At 34.7% G+C, this 21,237-nt stretch overlaps 1 pseudogene; it reads right to left on the reverse strand.

Moving 5' to 3' along the window:
- The window catches only part of LOC101568917, a 25,784-nt pseudogene extending 23,569 nt beyond the window's left edge, over window positions 1–2,215 (reverse strand).
- Window positions 2,216–21,237: the final 19,022 nt, after the last annotated feature.

A 21,237-nucleotide genomic window follows, 5' to 3' on the forward strand; every position in this document is an offset into this window, starting at 1 on the left:
TTAGTCAGGGTGAGAATCTTTCCAATTAACTGCTAGATTCAAAAATCTTCTGGAGATTCTCAGGATCATTGCCTTGCCCATCTTCTACAGATAATTGTATGGCTTGAAATTGTCATGCTTCCTAGCTCTTCTTCTTTCCCTCTGTTGATTAGTTAGTCTTTGAGATCCTGCTTTCCTTTTACTTGTATTATACCTTTCTATTTGCATTTCTTCTTTTGAGTTCTTATACTAGGGAAACTATATGATATTTACACATGTGTGTCTGGTTTATTTCACTTAAGAAAATATGTTCAAGTGGCATCCACTTCAGTATAAAGGCTTCGAGTTTATCATTTTTATTGGCTCAATAATACTCCATTGTTTAAAAATACCACTTCTTTTTCAACCATTCCTCAGGTGATGGTCATCTTGCTTGTTTCCAAGATTTGGCTATCACAAATTACACTTCTATAAACATAGGCACACATATATCCCTATGATATGATGTTTTCAGATCCTCCGGGAAAATTCCCAGTAGAGGAGTAGCTCGTTTAAATGGGATTTCCAGTCCAACTTTTCTAAGGAGTCTCCACACTGATTTCCATAATGGTTGCATCAGTCTACATTCCCACCAGCAGTGGAGAAGTGTTCCTTTTTCCCCACAACCTCTCCAACATTTGTTGTTGCGTGATTTTTTTTTATAACAGCCATTCTTTCTGGGGTGAGATGATATCTCAATGTGGTTTTAATTTCCATTTCATGGATGGCTATTGATGTGGAGCATTTTTTCATATATTTATTCCCTTCTTTAATTTCATCCTCTGAGAAGTGTGTGTTCATCTCAGATGCCTATTTCTGGACTGGGTCTTTAAATTTTGGGGCCCTAGTGTTTTTTAGTTCTTTATAAATTCTAGAGAGCCGACCTTTGTCTGAGTACTTATTTGTTATGATTTTTTCCAAATTTGTGGGTTGCCTTTTCAGTTTGTTGATAATTTCTTTTGACGTGAGGAGAGCTCTGTTTTACGTGTGTATTCATGGCCATTTCAGTTATGTTCCTCTTAGTCTCAAAAAAGATAGTGGCCCTCCCTTCAGACCCACCACCGGCTTGCAGGACATCTCTGATAACTGCTGGTCTCTGAGACAAGTGGCGCTGGATGGCCAAATGTTCCAGAGTGGTTGCAGCCTTTTGAGTCAATTATTCTTCCTGATCATATCTGGATTGCATGTATTTTTTGCAACTTTTATGCTCACTGTGGCCAAGTTGCAGAAAAAAGTAAAGTCTGAAGACTGTCTTCCAAATCAGTCTTATAGGATTTTTGGATATTATCTTTGACTTGTTCAGCAAAACCTAAGTCTAAGATTTGATCCACTTCATCAAGTATAACATGGCACAGTTTAGAAAAGTTCATGTGGTCGCTCTGCAGTTGATCTTAGGTATGACCAGGTGTCCCAACCAAAGTGTCAATACCATCTCGAATATGATTTATTTGGCTTCGACATGATTGTCCACCATAAAAACACACCATGCTGAGTTGCCTAGTTATGTCTTTGAAGTCTTTGACTACTTGATTGCCAATTCCCTTGTTGGAGCCAAAACAAGTTCCTTTGATGAGCAACTTTTTGAAATTTTTTCTTGATTTCTTTGGAGCTGTTCAATCAAGGGTATGACAAAAGGGAATATCTTTGCTGTTCCTGTCTGTGCTTGAGAAGTCAAATCTTCTCCTTGATATACAGGACCAAAGGTCTTAACTTGAATAAGAAAGAGATGTGCTACTCCTCAATCTCTCAGAAGCTTTATGGGCTCTTCAGAAATAGAGAAATTGGAGAACGTTCCCTATTTCTGTTTATGGGTTAGTCTCTTCTAGTTTATTAACACTTGATTTATGAGAAATTCCAAAGGATGACACTCATTTAGGGTTTTTTTTTTCACATCCATCAATATCTCCATTTGAAAGATCTTTTCTTCTTGACTTATGGGCTGTGAAAAATTCATCTGAAAGTCTATTAATTTCTTCAGTATCTCCATTTAGCTTCTCTTTGATTTCATTTTTTTGGGTGGGGCTTGGGAGCATCCAGGTCATCTATAGCTCCATTTTTTTTCTGCTTTCTAATCTGAGTCATGATGGTACCTTGACTTCCTTCTATCATTCTTTTGCTGCTCCTTCCTCTGGCTCTCAGAGTCTTCCAAAGGTGCTTTCAGCTCCGTAATATCCCCTCAGAGGAGTTTACCAGGCATTACTGTCCACTGCCACTTCCCTTTGGGCACCGTGGCCACAACTACCTACAGGCAGCAACAGCGTGAAAGATATACTACTAATTTCTAATGGTTTATTGAAAGGAACAGCTAATGCTTAATTATTTAACAAAGTTTACATGTTTAAACTTTTTAACAAAGTTTGCATATTTACATGGCAATCAGAGCAATTACTTTGAAGACAAAAATATGCAATATAACAATGATTATTGAATTCCTATCATCTTGGTTTTTTTAATTCTGAATTGTTTCTAATTTGAAAATATTTTTATTCTCTTTAAAATAAAAAGGACAAAAATAAACCAGGTTAGGTCAGAGCATTAAATTGCCTGCTTATGCAGATGCAGGGACCGGGGTTCGGTCCCTGGCATGCCATGCCAGCCCCATCCCTGGGACACATTGAAACAGTGATTGAGACTGAGCATGGTGACATGTGCTTGTAGCCCCAGCACTTGGGAGGCTGAAAACAGAAGGATCACTATGAGTCCAATCTGTGTGGTGAGACCCTGTAGACCCTGTACTAAATGCATAAAAACAACTAAAAACGTCAAAAATAGAGTAATGCATTTGAAAACCTATTAGAAAATTCAGGAAAAATTTTTGTATTTCAGAAAGAAAAAACATATTCAAAATGATTTGTGTATTTTAGTGGAAATCCTGAGAGTAAGAGATACAAAGAATAAGAAATACTTGATTTTGAATTAGTGAAGACAGATACTATGTAGCAACATTTTTGATGTCTAAATGGAGTTTGGGACGAAATATGCAATCTTAAATCAATTCATTTCTTAATGAAAAAAATTAAGCAACTTAAATATTCAATTCAGAATCAGAAGAATAAATGCCAAAATGAGGAGTCAAATAAAAGTGTTAATGAATGTCATACTGTCAACATATTTGAAAAAAAAATCAGAGCAAATTGATATTTTCACATAAAATTATAAACTACCAAAGTTAACTCAGCAAGATAAAATCTCCACAAAGCAGTCAACATTACAGAATTTGAATGAGAATCAGAGAAATTTTCTTTCAAAAAGACATTACTGAACATTATATTTGAATCAAAGCTCTCATCATAGTAATTTAATTCACTTATCAATCCATGAAGAAGTTTTGTTGAATGATTCTGGCACGGACACTTCTCGGCTACTTAGACAAAACTTCAGAAGGCACTTCAATGAAAAGCTTCTTTCAAGCATTTCCATGTGCTGCTCTAACTGGAGAAAATAGTTTTGCTTTGTTTTTGTTTTCAGCCACTACATTTTTGGGTAATTTGTTGTGTGGCAATGGATATCTCATTACCAAATATTTGGCTTATGGACAAATGCTCAATAAATATCAGCAATTTTCAAAACTATAAATTAACATACAGAAATTATGGATTTGGAAATTGTAATGACAGTGATGACAAACCAACTACTGGTTTTAATAGCATATTAAGATAACAAGAAAAAAACCAAGTTCAGTTATTATCATGCTTACCTCATTATGCAAAGTGTAAAATAAAATAGCACTGAATCGTAACATGAGTGCTCATAGAAATAAAAAGTAAGAGAAATAATAAATAATTGGACAAATTTGACTTTGTGGAATCTATCATGAGGGTAAGTAGAAAGTAAATAGAAATACTGGACAAAAAGGAGAGATGGTTGGTTCAGTTTAATATTTGAGAATCCTATAAAATATGTCAGCAATAAGTAAGTGATGGGAAATTACAAGCTGCCAAACAGTCCAGGAAATTCTGAATAGTGTTAGGAAATTCAGTGCCTAATATAGTAGCTGAATTTTTTTTTCAATACCGGTGATTGAACTCAGGACCTTGCACTTACCTAGCAAGCATTTATTCTACTGAGCTATTTCTCCTGGTCCTGTAGAAGGAATTTTTAAAAAAATTAATTCATCTTAATGAGAAAAAAATAGCAATCAAACAGTTTCAATTTCTGGATCTAGCTGTTCAAGATCAGTGAGGACTCAAGACATCAGAATTTTTTTTTTATGAATTTAAGACAGGGTGTAAAGGGTGTATAGGATCTCACTACATAAATTGGACTCGTAGTGATTCTCCTATTTTCAGTCTCCCAAGTGCTGGGATTATAGGCATGTACCACCAGGTTCAATGTTAATTGCCATCTCAATGTGCCCTGGGGGAGGGACCAGCATGGTACACCAGGGATTGAACCCCAAGCACTCTGCTGAAGCAGGTACTTCAGTCTGCTGAGCTATCTGGCCAGCCCAGTAGAAGAAATTCAATGTTGCAAAAATCATGGAAAATCCATATAGCATATGTTGCAAAGAGATGTAAATTTACAGCCTCAATGGAAATGACTTGAAATCTTCAGTCTGACAAGTCAAACAGAAATGTATAAAGTCAAGAGTGGTTTAAATGGAAAAAATCAAGAGTAGGACCAAGAATATCCTTAAAGCAGGCTCTTTTCTAGATTTTAAATAAAGAAAGGAAAGTGTTCTTTCACACTGGGGGCATTTTTCATGAAGATATTTTACAAGATAAAAATGTAAAATAAGTTCAACAAGGGTTTAGATTAATTCTCTGATGTAAGATGTAAAATACCTGAATAAGGAAACTCAAACTCTATTCTAGCCATCTGAGGACAACTTACAGTTTCTTCAGAGGCCAAATATTCTTGTGCTGTCAGAAAAGTGAGTTGAACAGTTGAGCAGGGCTAACCCTGAATACCTCATACTTTATGACTTCCAGAAGTCGGCACTTGGCTGCAGGTCTGAATATAGAAGGAATGAAACACTCACTGAAAGCTCATAAATCAAGCGTTAGTTATTAAAATAGTTGCACTGAGGAAATTTGATCATATTTTACTGTTGTCAAACATCTTAGTTTGTGAGTAGATTTTTCTTGTAACTTCTATACTCATCTACTTAATTACTAAATATATGAGCTACTGAATATTTTTGCACAAAAATGCATACCATATTACTATATCTCACTGTCTGATTTTCAACAAAGCTCATCAATTACAAACTGAAATACGATAGTCAGAGTTACACAGTTTGAAGAGATACCAGATGTCATTGTGTCTGGTTCATCCAAGGCCCCAAGAAAATCTGCTTGCCTCAGCCTCCTATCTGAGCATTCTCAAATTAGTGGAAATCTTCAGTGAGCAAGATGGAATAATGCCCTGACAGCTGAGCACAGTGCTAATTGCTTCACAGACTACCTCATGTAGTGTACATAGGATGGCACTAGGAATTAGATCATTCCACACACAAAATGGCCTAAATTTTAAGCAACTTGTCTAAAATCATAAGTTCCCATAGTAGTTGCTAGCACAATTCTCCTGTTGGCAGCTACTTTGCAAGTCAGGTCAGGCAGAATAGGCTTGGTGGCACTTGACCTCTAGTTCTCAAGGCTGATTATTTTCCAGTTAGGTCTTACTTTTGAGGAAAAATATAACAAGGAGGAGACTTATGTATAATTCCAACTCACTACATGTTTTAAAATCCATGCTTTGCTTATTAATTCTAATATTCCAACACTTTAATTCATTGCTTCAGGAGATAGCTTTTGGTATAACTCTATTTTTTTTTAAAAAAAAAGCTTTCCTAGTTCTATGTGAAAGTTTCTATTGCCAAACCACTCTTCCCCATATAAGTACAATAACCTGGGAGGACTGTCACCAAGTCATTTCCAAGTCTACATGCTGAATATCTTTAGTTATATTCATAGTTCCTCCACTTAACTGTACACAGGCCTTGTATCCTGGATGGTCTCTCCACGCACTCTAGTTGGTCAGTCATCTACTTCGGGTAACAGCGGATTACCTAGATTTGGTCTCCACAGGAGCTCCTTTGTTCATGAGATCTGGCTGCTGCATAGGACTTAACACTACTCTAGGAGCAAGCTCTTTCAAAGAGTGGCAGCATAGATAGGATCCCAAAAGACTCACTCGAAATGTTGCATGAGTACATTTTAAAGATGGTTATGGAAATGTATCTTCACTCTAAGGCAGTGCTCAGCTGTTGGCTCAGAGCCAACACTGCACACATCATCTGTGTCAGAGTAACTAGGTCAGCCAAGGATTTAAGAAGGCAACTTTTCAGGTTTGTGAAGTCCATTGAACTGACACATCCTTAATAATACAAAGTCCAGCGTACAAAGCACAGATCAGAACCACTTTATCTTCCCATCACTGCACCACAAGTATCTAAAAGGATGTTATGGCACATTCTGACAGAAACTGAACTATTAAAATGACAAATTAGACATTATTTTTGACTAATTTGTCACTGAAGGGGCCTTACAGGAGAGAGAATAAAGATGTGCAACTGTGAATATTTAAACATAATTTCTGAAAAATACTAGTTATACATACATAAAAATACCTTAGAACTAGAAACTGTGAAGCAACAAATTAAATCAGCATGGTAGGATATCTTTTTATCTTAGTATTCCTCTAGAAAAATTCATAAGCAGGTTAAGGTAGCTTTCCCTGAAGAATGAAGCACAGAAAAATTCAACTCTTTGGTCAAAGGCGTAACAATCTTCTTTGTTGTCAAGTGCTACTAATCTCAAATGCACAACATTTCAAAAGATTTTCTATGGGCCTTTTGTTAACTGGGACAAATTTTACATGATTAGCCTTTTAGCAATACATTCAAATGTACTCTTTTAACTTAAGGATAAAATCTAAACATAAGGCTGGCCAGATAGCTCAACGGAGCTATCTAACCTATTTAGGCAGACGCAGAGACCAGGGATTTGATCCCTGGCCTGCAATGCTGGCCCCACCACCAAGGTATGCTGATACAGTAATTGAGACTTCGCATGGTGGTGCAAACCTGTAACCCCAGTGCTTGTGAGGTTGAGAAATACAAAGGATCAGTACAAGTCCAATCTGTGTACTGAGATCCTGTAGACCTTGTACTAAATATATTTTTTTTCTGTATTTTAGGAAAGGGTCTACAGGGTGTTCAGGGTCTCACTACTAGATCAGACTTGTAGTGATTCTCCTGTTTACAACCTCCCAAGTGCTGGGTTTACAAGTTTGCACCACCACGGCCAGTTTCAATCACTGTCTCAGTGTGCCCCAGGGGTGGGGCTGGTACAACATGCCCAGGGATTGAACCCCCTGCCCCTGAGTCTGCTTGCAGCCTCTTTAATCCGCTGAGCTATTTGGCTGGCCCCTAAATGCATTTTTTTAAAAAATTTAAGGATAATAAGGCTCTTTCTCTTTTCTTTCTCTCTTCCTACAACTGTATATATGCACATAAATAGGCAAAAAAAATAGATGGGATGCATGCATACACATATAATATATATATACACACATATGTTTTGGCATGGCACAATATTGGCATTTAAAAAATCTTTTTCTATGCAGTCTTCTTTTAATCATTACAAAGCATTTGGAAAGTGCATACAAATAATTAAACATAACTTTAATCTGTGCTAAATTAGAAAAATATTCAGCATTCATTGTATTCGAGAAGAGTTTAAAGATTTATTTACTACTCTGTGTGAATTTTACAATGTGTAGAGTATAATATTTTGGAGCAATGTGCAAGCTGATTCTTAAATTAAGATGAATGAACATTGGAAGCAGCCAGTATAAACCAAACATTTTAAAGGAATGACAAAATTGAACAACTACTCTCCCTGATTTCAAGAATTGCTATTAAAGCTATAATCACTAAGATAGCTTACTATGGACTAATGGCAGATAAAGGGAATAAATTATGAGACTAGAAAGTGAAGAAATAAACTATATGCACATATATGTGTGTATACATGCACACGTATGTTCAATTCATTTTCAGCTAAGGCTTCACTGAGAAATGATAGATTTTTCAATAAAAAGGGCTACAACTTGAGAACCACATAAAAGATACTTCAATGCTTACCAAAATATTACAGCTTTCTGATTTCATCATGTTTTTGACATTCTTATTATTGTGTGTACCCACACTATATTTCATTGTGTCTGTATTTTGTTATTTGCATTGCTTGTGTATATCATAATTCCTCGACATTTAGAACTGAACTGGAAATGGATGACATGCTTAAGCATAAAACCTAAACATGTAAATTTCTCCCCTAGAGTAGGGAGCAATGTATTTGATATAAATCAAAAGCAAAGCATTTAATCTGATGATGTGTTGGTATGAAGACTATATGACACAACTCAGTAGTAAGAAGAGAGGAAATAAGACAAAAGAGATGCATGACAAGTAGGACGTATTTAGAAGACCAGAATGACAGGCATTCCAGGCATGACCCTACCATTGCACATGGCTATTTTCAGTGCATTTGCTTGGTTCACAAGTATCTGCATATATAGTTAGTCGGTGAGAATCCTATCAATTAACTGCTGGTTTCAAAAACTACATGGAGATTCTCATGCCTTACCAATCTTGTACATATAAATGTATGACTTTGCCCCTGTCATGTTTCCTAGCTTTTCTCCTTGCCCTCTCTTGGATGTCTAATCCTTAAATTCTTCCTTTCCTTTTAATTGTGTTACACCTTTTTATTTTTATTTCTTTTTTTGTGTTCCTATACTAGGTACACTATATGATATTTACACGTGTGTGTCTGGTTTATTTCACTTACGAGTCTTTCTTCAAGTGGCATCCACTTCAATATGAAAGCTTTGAGTTTATCATTCTTTATACATGAGTAATACTCCATTGTATTGTCATGACGTACCAATTACTACCATACAGTCTCTCAAGTAAATATTTGTTTAAAAAAAGGGTAATAAATGAAAACAAGAGACAAGAAAAATGTCACAGGACTGTCTTGCTACAAGGCTGTATGTTAGATTTCTAAATTTCTCTGTAAAAACATGTAACTTTTTTCCTATTTTTAAAATTTTTTCTCCATATTCTGGAGGGATTTAAAGTTTAACATATCAATACTTGATGGAAAATGTCTGTTCCATGTTATGCCTAAGATGTTTGATATTCAGACAGATAGTGAGGTTAAACTCAACTGCCTATGTTGTAGGGTAATAATAATAAGCTTCTCTTCTAGGGGGTTAACAACCTAAGTCTGCAGACCAAAAATTAGCAAAAAAGAAGGGCTGCAAAAACAGCCAACATTTTGACCTTAGGTTTTCAAGGTCAGGGAAGACTCAAAACATAGGAGATCCTATACTGTAACACCATGTAACTCAGTAGTGTCCCAAATTTTGTGATCAAGGAGATTATGTGGCCACAAAAGAAAGTGATCAATGATGTAGAGTGTGCCTAAGGAGAGTCACATGGAGAGAAAACATTCTCTCAGGCTTTCACAAAGAGCACATTGGCCAAGCAATGGCCATGACTCATCCACATGGCTGACACTGACAAAGGATCTACAAACTGAGGTACAGGGTTTCAGGGTAAATTCTGAGGGAATTTGACTGACCTTGGCAGATACAAAAGTTACATTTCTTGTTAAATAGGTCTTGCTCTTTCTTGGTATTAACCATCCAGCAGAAAAGTATAAAAAACAAAGTATAAAAAGTAAAGCCATATTAATATGCTGAGCTGTAAAAGGCTCAAGTCAACAAATTCTGACATTGCTGGTCTTATGGAAAACCCACTATTATTATGGACTACTGGACTATATTGGAATATTTTGCTGAATTCACACACTTACAATATTTAAATGACAATGGAATGCCCTTCTCTGACAAAACTAACCAAAAAATGGGAATGCAAATGAAAGATCATTTTGTATCTGTATACTCAAAATATGATAGATATGCAGCTACATTATCTTAATTCAATGAACAGAGAGATTTGTTCTAATAATGTCTATGGACAGGATATCATGTCTGCATCTTGCACAATGAATAACCACTAAGTCAACAATATGCAGTGTATTAATTATTGAAACTGTGCTAGTAATTGGTTTTAAAACTGTTTCATTGCTATTTCTCTGTAAAATTATTTTTTATAAAAGCAAAATAGATGCATATTTATATTTTTCTGATGACAAGCAATGATGAACATGTTCTCACTTGTATGAAAAACACAAATAAAGAACAAAATAGGAGATAAATAGGACATAAAGAGAAACTGAAATACTTACCTAAAATGTAAATTCCACTATTTTAAAAATCTTTATACATGCTAATTGGTTTCATTTATACTATGACTTTATCTTACTTCATTGGAAAGAAACATTTATATTCTGTGTTTCTTTTTTCATTGAAATTCGTTGGTTTATGCCCAGATTTCAGGGCATTCTTCCATCATGCTCACTTAAGATTTCCACTAATCTGTGAATAGTAAGATAGGAGGTTGAAGCAAGTGGATTTTCTTGGGATCTGGGAGAAAACCAGACACAATAACATCTAATATCTCGTCAAAGTGTGTAATACTAGCTATTGCATTTCAGTGTGTAATTGATCTGTTTTGCTGAAAACCAGACAGTGAGATATAGTAATATGGTATGCATTTTTGTGCAAAAATACTGTGACTCATACTTAGCAATTAAGTAGATCACCATAGAAGTTATAAGAAAAAAATCTACTCACAAACTCAGATGTTTGACAAGAGTAAAAATGAACAGATTTCCTCTGCACAGCTATTTTAATAACTAATACTTCATTTATGAGTTTTCAGTGACTTTATGGAGCCTCTTGTTTCCAGAAGGAAGAACCTGTGCTCAGCAGCCAGACACAAGCCAGGTCAGCTGGGCGAGCTCAACAGAGTCTGAGTCAGTGAGCTGAGACATGCGGCTGGGTGCAGTGGGGCCCGGAACTAGATCCAGATCTAAGGAAGCATGATTTCCAGACAGAGGTGGCAAAAGGTAAGTTGTGTAGACTAGTTTGCCTGGAAGTCTCCAGGTATATCAAGGGGAGATGAACAGACAGAACTTAGGGGAACAAATTTAAATACAAATTCCCAATTCAATATCTGCTTAGCTATACAACCATAATGTTTGCTATTCTGGTCTAAATACAAACATATTAAATACAAAAGTTTGCGAATTGCTAAATCTTATGACCCATTATTACAGTTTCTAATTGTATTACTGTAAGTAGAAAACCATATCTGCCTTAACCACAAGTTCCCCATGGGCAATAATATTGGGAGGTACTTGTCTAATAACCATCCCAAGACAAGGGGGAGAAATAAAAGGAATAAAAATAGCTAAAAAAGAAGTTAAATTATCATTATTTTCAGATGACATGATAATTTACTTGGAAAACCAAAAAAACTCCAACAAGAAGCTGCTAGAATTGATACACAAATTCAGTAGCATAGCAGGATACAAAGTCAATACCCAAAAGTCAATAGCATTCCTCTGCACAGATAACAAACACACTGAGAAGGACATTAGAGAAAAAAATATCTTTTACAATACCACTGCAGAAAATAAAATGCCTTGGAATAAATCAAACTAAAGAAGTCAAAGATTTTCTAAGGGGGCTGGGGAGTTAGCTCAGTAGGATAAGTGCTTGCCTGGTAAGCACAAGGGCCTGAGTTCAATCCCCAGTTCTTCCAAAAAAAAAGATTTTTTAAGGAAAATTACAGTATTCTGAAAAAAAGTAGAGATAGAGGATTTCAGAAAATAGAAGGATATTACCTGCTCCTGGATAGGAAGAAACAATATTGTGAAGATGGCTATACTCCCAAAATTGCTGTACAGATTTAATGCAATCCCTACCAAACTACCACCAATATACCTCATAGAGCTAGAGAAATCATACCTAGAATTTATTTGGAACCAGAAAAAACTTAGAATAGCAAAGGCAATCCTGGGCAATAAAGACAAGGCAGGAGGCATTAAAATTCCTGATTTGAAATTATACTAAAAGGCTACAATGATAAAATCAGCATGGTACTGGCAATGAAATAGACCTGAGAATCAATGGAATAGATTACGTGATGCTGAAGCCTCTATGAACATACTCAGCCTCCTTACCTTCGACAAAGGGGCCAAACATGCTTACTAGAAGAAAGATAGCCTCTTTAACAAATGGTGCTGGAAATATTGGCTCTTTATATACTGAAAAGTGAACCTTGAGCCATGTGTATCACCATGCATGAAAAGCTAAAGTGAAAATGGATTAAAGATTTAAACATTAAAACAGACACACTAAATTTCCTAGTAGAGAAAGTAGGAGGAACACTTGAAAACTTAGGGGTAGGCAAAGAGTTCATGAACAAAAATCAAATAGCATGGGTAATACTTGAAAGAATTAAAACTAGGACCTCCTCTTATTGAGAAGTTTTTGCGTGTCAAAAGAAATTATAAACAAAGTGAAAAGACAACCTACAAATTTGGAAAATATCATGAATAATAAGCACTCTGACAAAGCTCAGCTCTCTAGAATTTATAAAGAATTAAAAAAACATTAGGTTCCAAAATTTAAAGACCCAATCCAGAAATGGGCATCCGAGATAAACACACATTTATCAGAGGATGAAATTAAGGAAACAAATAAATATATGAAAAAGTGCTCCACATCACTAGCCATCCATGAAATGTAAATTAAAGCAATACTGAGATATCATCTCACTCAAGAAAAAATGGCTATCATATAGAAATCAACCAACATCAAATGTTGGAGAGTCTGTGGGGAAAAGGGAACCCTTCTCCACTGCTGGTGGGAATGTAGACTGGTGCAAGCATTATGGAAATCAGTGTGGAGATTCCTTAAGAAACTAGGACAGGAAATCCCATTCAAGCCAGCTATCCCTCTGTCAGCAATTTTCCCAGAGGAAGTGAAAACATTATATTATAGTGATATATGTGTACCTACATTTATAACAGCACAATTTGTGATAGTCAAATCTTTAAACAACCAAGATGCCCATCACTGGAGGAATGGATGAAAAAGATGAGGTATTTTTATACAATGGAGTATTACTCAGCTATAAAGAATGATAACCTTGAAACCTTTATATTGAAGTGGATGCCACCTGAAGATATACTCATAAGTGAAATAAGCCAGACCCACACGTGTAAATATTGTATAGTCTCCCTACTGTAAGAACTCAAGAGAGAAATACTAATGAAAAGGTATAATATGATTAAAAGGAAAGCTATAACTTGACGATTAGACACCTTACAGAGGGCAAGGAGAAATGCTAGAAAACATGACAGGAGCAAAGTCATACATTTATATGCACAAGATGGTTAAGGGATTGATCCTGAGAATATTCAGCAGGTTTTTGAAACTAGCAGTTAATTGGTAGGATTCTCACCCTGGCTAAATATATATGCAGATACCTGTGAACTAAGCAACTGCACTGAATATAGCAATGTGAAATATTAGGGTCATGCTTGGAATGCCTGTCATTCTGGTCTTCTAATTATGTACTGCTAGTCATGACATACCAATTACTGCCATGCTGTCTCTCTAGTAAATGTTTGTTTAAAAGAAAGGATAATAAATGAAAACATGAGACAGCAAAAAAAATGTCAGAGGACTGTCCTGCTACAATACTGTATGTGGTTAGATTTCTAAATTCTTTGTAAAATATGTAACTGTTTATCCCTATTTTTAATTTTTTAATTTCTTTCTTCATATTCTGTAGGTACTTAAAGTTTAATGTATCAATACTTGATGGAAGATACCTGTTCCACGTTATGCCTAAGAGGTTTACTATTCAGACAGATGGTGAGGTTAAGCTCAACTGCATATGTTGTAGGGTAATAATAATAAGCTTCTGTCCTGGAGGGTTAACAACCTAAGTTTGCAGACCAAAAATTGGCAAAAAGAAGGGCTGCAAGGAAGAAGTTGACTTTTTGGCCCTAGCCTTTCAAAGACAGTGAACACTCAGGCCATAGGAGAGCCTATACTGTAACATCATGTAACTCAATTGTGTCCCAAATTTTCTGATCAAGGAGATTATGGGGTCACAGAAAAAAGTGATCAATGATGTAGAAGGTGCCTAAGGAGAGTCACATGGAGAGAAAAAAATTTCTCAGGCTTTCACAGAGAGCAAACTTGTCAAGCAATGGCTGTTACTCATCCACATGGCTGACACTGACAGAAGATTTACAATCTGAAGTACAGGGTTTCAGGATAAATCCTGAGGGAATTTGACTGACCTTGGCAGATACAAAAGTTACATTTCTTATTATATAGTCTTGCTTTATCTTGGTCTTAACCATCCAGCAGAAAAGTATAAAAAGGAATTATAAAAAGTAAAGCCATATTAATATGTTGAGCTGTAAGGCTGAAGTCAACAACTTCTGACATTGCCCAGTCTTATGGAAAACCCACTATTATTATGGACTACTGGACTATATTGGAATATTTTGCTGAATTCACATACCTACAATATTTAAATGAGAATGAAATACTCTTCTCTGAAAAAAGAAAACAAAAAATGGGGATATAAATGAACCACTATTTGGTATCTGTATATTCAAAATAGAATAAATATACAGCTTCCTTCTTTTAATTCAGTGAATAGAGAGATTGTTTTCTAATAGTGTGGACAGGATATTATGTCTGCAACCTGTACAATGAATAACTATTAAGACAATAATATGCAATGTATTAATTATTGAAAGTGTGCTAGTAATCATTTTTAAACTGTCCAATTGCTACTTGTTTCTCAATATAATTATTTAAAAAACCTCACCAAAGCTCTATATTGAAGGTCATAGGATAGTACCCAACAGAAACTATTATCTAGCTCTCAAACAATGCAAGTATATATACAGTGTGGCTGAGGTGATTTTACTAAAAATTTCCATGTTTTTGTTTTGAAAGTAACAGTAAATATGTAGAATTTTCACCTTGACTAATTCTCTATGCTGATATCTGCAATCCAAGCAAGTATATTGTGGACAGCAATGTGCAACTCAAATATCATGCTTGAATACTTATCATTTTGGTCTTCTAAATGTGTACCATTTCTAATCATCATATCAATTATTACTATACTCACTCCAAAATAAGCTTTAAAAAAAGACAAAAGTAAAATAAGTGAGACAAAAAAGTTTAAGGTTTTTGGAAACAAGCAGTAATACACAGTCATATGTCTAATCTTACAGAACTATATCTGTTAATCTGAGAAAGAAATTTGATGCTAAAATTGATAATATATCAACCATTGTTAATTAGCTATTCTTGTTCTGAAAATCTGTATCATATGTATTGTTTTATGTTACCCTGTTTCAGTCATTGTTTCTGATATTTTTTTCTTGCTTTTGTCCTTTACTTTTCAAAATGAAATAATAAAATTAAATTTAATAAACAGACAATGACAATAGTAGATACTGATGTAGCTACAGAATGATGGAAATTCTGATATGTTTTCTTAAGAGGCTGAATATATTTCAACATGAATTAGTAAATTTTAATTTCAATAGTTATCCAAAAGAATGTAAAAGTACGTCCATGTAGACCCTTTTCCATAAATTTTTACATCAATCTTATTCATAATATGTAGTTTGTAATTAGAATAATTTCAAGTAGCGTTAACAGGTAGATGAAAGAACATATTGTGGTATGTAGTGCAAACAATGTAAAACAGTAGTAGAAAAAAATGACATACAATATATATTTCAAGAGCATTATACTGAGTGAAAAAAGCTTGTCACAAATTATGATACATCATATGGTCCATTGATACGAAATTCTAAAAACCACAAATTAAGTGTCATGATAGAAAGTAAATATGTAGTTGGCTGGGCTATGGGTCAGGAGATAGGATTAACTACAAATGACTAAGAGGCTACTTTTTGGACTACAGGAAATATTTTATAGCTTGATTGTGGTAGTGACTGCACAGGTATGCTTGACAAATCTGATGATGGTGTGCATTCAAAATGACTTTGCTGTATTTCATATTAATTATACTTCAATGAAAAGGATTTTGAAGGATATCAGTGTAAAAATTTCTTAAGATTTAAAGGTCTGTATTGGAAACTTAAGGTAAAATGATAGTGTCTTATTTTGCTTAAGACTGAGGTACTGACAATGATTATTTTATAATGGTTTTTTAAGTGTTCCAGCTAAATATTTCCCATAAATACAGGTTTTTAAATTTACACTTTGAAAATTACTGAGATACATATATGTTTCTATACAAATACATTTTGGTCAATGATAGATCACTTATGCTATGGTAGGCCAATAAGATTATATAGCCTTGTGGTGGCATAGCTGTTTCTCTGTGTATACTCATTCTATGATCTTCACATAACACTGAAATTGCCTCATGATGAATTTTTCAAGCTTTATCTCTGTAGTTAAACTATGCAAGACTGTGAGTGTCTGTGTGTAGGGTGCATCTTTACACTGAAGTTTTTTTGTTAAGTTTTCTTTTTTTTTCTTTTTTGAGGAGAATGAAAGTATGTTCTAAAGCTTTTAAAGGAAATATACAAAATTTATTTGAGGTAGATGGTGATATACATAACAATCCTCGCCTTTAGCTTAATGAGCCATGTTATGCCCAGATGGTATTGACATGATATACTAATATCCAACTCTCTGTAAGTAGAAATTTTGCTGTTCCCCCTCAAAGGCCCCTGAGAAATGATATAGTGACTTGGGGCTTCTAATTGAACTGGGTGAGCACAAAGTTACAGGAGGTTAGAATAGAGTAGTTAGGATTGTATCCTTTTGCTTGAATTTTTATAAGAAAACTAGATTCCTACCAAGATTGTTGGGAAGGTGTATTAGGCAACTTCAAAGAGTTGCAAACTTTCCATGTCTGATATTGGTTGTCATATGGTGGTGTCACTTGGAAAATTATACATCACTCCTATTGATTTGGACCCTAGGGAAGTTCTGTTTATAGTCAAAAAAGATATGCATTCTAGTATCAGTCAGTAAAATTCATTTTCAGGATGGCAAAAATATTCATTGAGGGAAACCACGTCTGGTAATGGCTGAAGCCCAGACAGTCAAAGACTGGGATGCAAATGGCATGTGATGAAGCTGGAGGTGGAGATAGGCAGGAGGCTCAAAACTCTGCCTCCAGGAAATCCACTTGGTGATTGTGCACTCCCATATTCAAAAAAACAAACAACAAACAAAGAAAAAAAAAGAAAAGCACTGCTTTATGAAAGTACATTTTATATGGAAACTTATGAAGGAAATGCATCTAACATTCAAAATTTAGTAAGGATCCGGGGAGATGGCTCAGTGGAATAAGCACTTCCCTGGAAAGCACAAGGGTCTCAGTTCAATCTCTGATTCCAAAAAAAGAAAAAGATTTAGTGAGCAAAATGAAGATACTTTCCAGGAGGTGTATGGAAATAAGCTGCATGAAATCACAGGAGGGAATGAATGAGCTATTGACTAGCACTGGCCATTATATTGAAGGTTGGGACAAATCAAGCAAGTTTCTGTGAATCAGGAAGTCCTAGTTATTTACTCAAAATGTGAATTAATCCCAAATATGAGACACTATAGAATAATATAGTCCTTTAGAATGTCTTTATTGAAATCACATGCACCAAAGTCAGTTGAGATAGATTTCAGCTATAATTCTTCACTATACAATTTAATTGCTGTGAAAGCCTGGACAGGTCAAATAATCTTCATTTCCCATCATTCATACAATGCAATGATACCTTGTAGAATTGTTTGGAGGGTTAGATTAAATAATGATATATAGTTAATTCTTTAATATACACATTAATTATATTTATATAGTTAACAACCATTTTCTTGGTATAAAAGCCTCAGCACAGTATATAATGATGCTTTGTACATATTGTTAGGTGGGCATCACGGCTCATGCCTGTAATCCCAGTATTCAGAAGGCTGTGATAGGAGGATCACTGAGTTTGTGGCTAGCCTGGGCTACAAAGTGAGCTCAAGGCCAGCCTGAGCTACACAACGAAATCTTGTCCGAAAAAAGACAAAATGTTGTTAAGTAATGTTTACTTAATTTAAATATAATCATTCAAATAATTAAAAGACAATATTTGATTAATTTAATTTACTTAATTTAACGTCTTATCTATGCCATTAGAAAAGGAATGTATACATCATCTACTATTTATACAGTGCTAGTTCTTCTAAATTCCAGGTCTTTTTGATACTTCTTAGTAAGTTCTCTCTCATTTAAAGTGATGCCCACACATCACACAGTACTTTCCCTACTCAAAGAACATACAGATACAACTGAAAGAGTGTTCATAGTGCTAGACAATAGGCTTCTCTCCACTTTCATCATCTCACCATGCCTCCAAAGGCCAGCAATTGTGTGAATTCTATACTTAACCTTTGCAACATAAAAGGATCTTAAATATTTTAAAAAGTGTGCAATATTCAAGACACACAAAAAGAATAAAGAATAAACAGTATACAGTAACTGACCCAGTTATTGCAACAAGTCAATAGCATGAAAAAATAAATGGGAGGGAAGGATACTGTAGATTTAAAAGAGACTAGAGTCCTAACAGCCACATTGGTGTGGGATTTATTTAGTTTGAAAAAATCAACTATAAGCATAAAAGAAATAAAAGTGAGAGCTTGAGATAATTGGGGAATGTTTTTAAATAGACTTTTGCCATTCATGCCACTAGGAGTTATTATTAGTTTGGTTAGTAGTGCTGATGAATTTATGTTTCAAAACAATCCATTATTTTAGATAGATATGTAGAAATAAAATGGTAGATTATTTTATATTTTCATTTAAAAACATTTTAGAAAAAAGCAAACGTAAACAACACAAATACGGCAACATTTTCATAAGTGTTGAACTTTCAAGAGAAATATACCAGATGTAGGCAGCTGAGTTAGAAATATTATAGGGAGCCAGACAGGGCTAGGCCCTTGAAGGAGCCCTATGAAAGACAAAATACCTTGCAACTGTGGTAAAGACAGGCACTCCTTTGCCATCACCCAACTCTGACAAAACTAAACAAAAAAAGGGGATATAAATGAAGGATCATTTTGTATCTGTATATACAAAATAAGACAGATATACGGCTAATTTCTCTTAATTCAATGAGAAGAAAGATTTGTACTAACAGTGTTTGGACAGGATGTCATGTCTGCATCTTGTACTATGAATGACTACTATGAAGAGAACACTATGCAATGTACTAATTATTGTAACTGTCCTACTAACCTGTATTGAAACTGTCTCATTGCTATTTGTTTCTCAATAAAATTAATAAAAAAAAATTTAAAAAGACAAGCACTTCTACTGCAGGCCTGACCTCAAGACAAAAGATGAAACAAATGCACACTAGGGATAGACATCAGGGATTGATATTCCAAATAGGTATCAATCACCTTGAAAAACTGAGAGTCACTAACCCATGCCCCTATAGGAAAAGTCACTGTTCTGTATTCATGTCCACTTGCTACCTGACTCCCTTCTTCATTTGGTCCAGATTTAATAAAATTTACCTGAGCAATTGTGCTTGTAATCTTATTGGTTGACCAGTTTTTTCCCACTTCATGTCCATGTTGCAAGTTCTCATGTTTCCCACATTGGACCCACCTCATGTCATGCATTTAGTCTATAAAAATCCCTAAAAAAGACAGTCTTTGCCACAATCGGTTTCCCTTATGTTTTTCTCTGGGACAGAAGCTTTCCTTCCCTTAATAAATAAATTCTACTCTTAATCTCCATTGTTCCTAACATTATAATATCACATTTAATGAAACTTTAGTATGAATAAAATTAAGACCTATGTATTCAAAACTACTTTAGAAACAAAAAGGCAATACAGTCATTAATTTCTCAGTACAATTATTTTCAACCATAGAAAGGATAATCATACTGATTTTCCAGCTTATTACTCTCTTGTTATTCTTTGTTATTTTGGTACAAATGTATATATTCCTGATCAAAGGATCATACTGCTTTTCATAATATTGAGCTTTATAATAATGGTGTCCAACTGTACTTTTTTTTTAGCATTTTGCCTTTTTGTGTCATCCATGTAGAGAAAGCAGTCTTGCAAAAATATTTCACATGTTATCTTGAGTACAAACCAATTTTAAGTCAACATCACATTGTCTGGAATGCAGTCCTGCTGGAGTTCCTTCTCTGTTCCCTCTATTTCCAAGAAGTTGTCTAACTTCACTGAGAAGTATTGTTCTTTGAATGGAGAAGAATTTTAAGTAATTGTTCCATAATAAAAGGTGAACATAATTGTGTCTCTAAAACTCCACTGTTAATCTTTCTAAAGCTAAAATACATTTTAGCTGTTAGAAAATACATAGGGCCAGGGAGATAACTCAGCAGCATGAATGCCTGCCTGGCAAATGCAAGATCCTAAATTCAATACACAATACTAAAACAAAAAGAAAAGAAGCAAAATATGGCAGAGTGATTATATTAATGCTTTTGTTAAAGTTAAAAGTTGATTTCTAATTAGTAAAAGGCATAGGTTCTCTAATACTTGCCTTGCTTTTCATATAAAATTACTAAAGCTGAATATTCAGTGTGAAGACATTAAAATATTCACATTTACTTATCTTGAATGGTCTTGAGAGAGGCTTCAATGAGGAGAGCACTTTAATTCTAGATTTCTCCACCCACTCCCTTATGAGGAAACAATTATATGTATGTCTAGATCTTTCAGATAGGTGGGAGATTTTCATAAAATAAAGACTTAGATCTACACTGAATATTTTTGGTCACTTAGCAGGTACTCAATAAATACTTACATTTCCCCTTACTTTTAAAAAGTACAAGGGCCAGGGAGATAGCTCAGTAAAATAAGCCCTTCCCTGGAAAGTGCAAGGGCCTGAATTCAATCCCTGGTTCCTCAAAAAAAAATTAAATTAAAATTAAAAAAATAAAAGGTATGATAAGCACTATATCTACTGAATATATCTATTGGTTTTTATCAAAACTACCTTCTCAAGGACAAAACATAAGAAATTAAAAGTAACCTGAATGCATCCGCATCTCTAGAAGCTTAGTGCATAACTGAATTGAGTGTGGTTGGGGAATACAAGAACCATTTCTCATTATTGAGGTTCTGAAAATCTGAAAGTTGCTTTTTGATAAACAGCAAAGATTGACAAGAGTTTCTTCCTTCCTTGCCTAAGCCACTGATGATGCACATTGTAGCTTCATGGGTTCTATCCCTGCTT

The sequence above is a fragment of the Octodon degus genome, unplaced genomic scaffold, assembly GCF_000260255.1.
Source record: "Octodon degus isolate 3935 unplaced genomic scaffold, OctDeg1.0 scaffold00181, whole genome shotgun sequence".
Lineage (NCBI taxonomy): Eukaryota > Metazoa > Chordata > Mammalia > Rodentia > Octodontidae > Octodon > Octodon degus.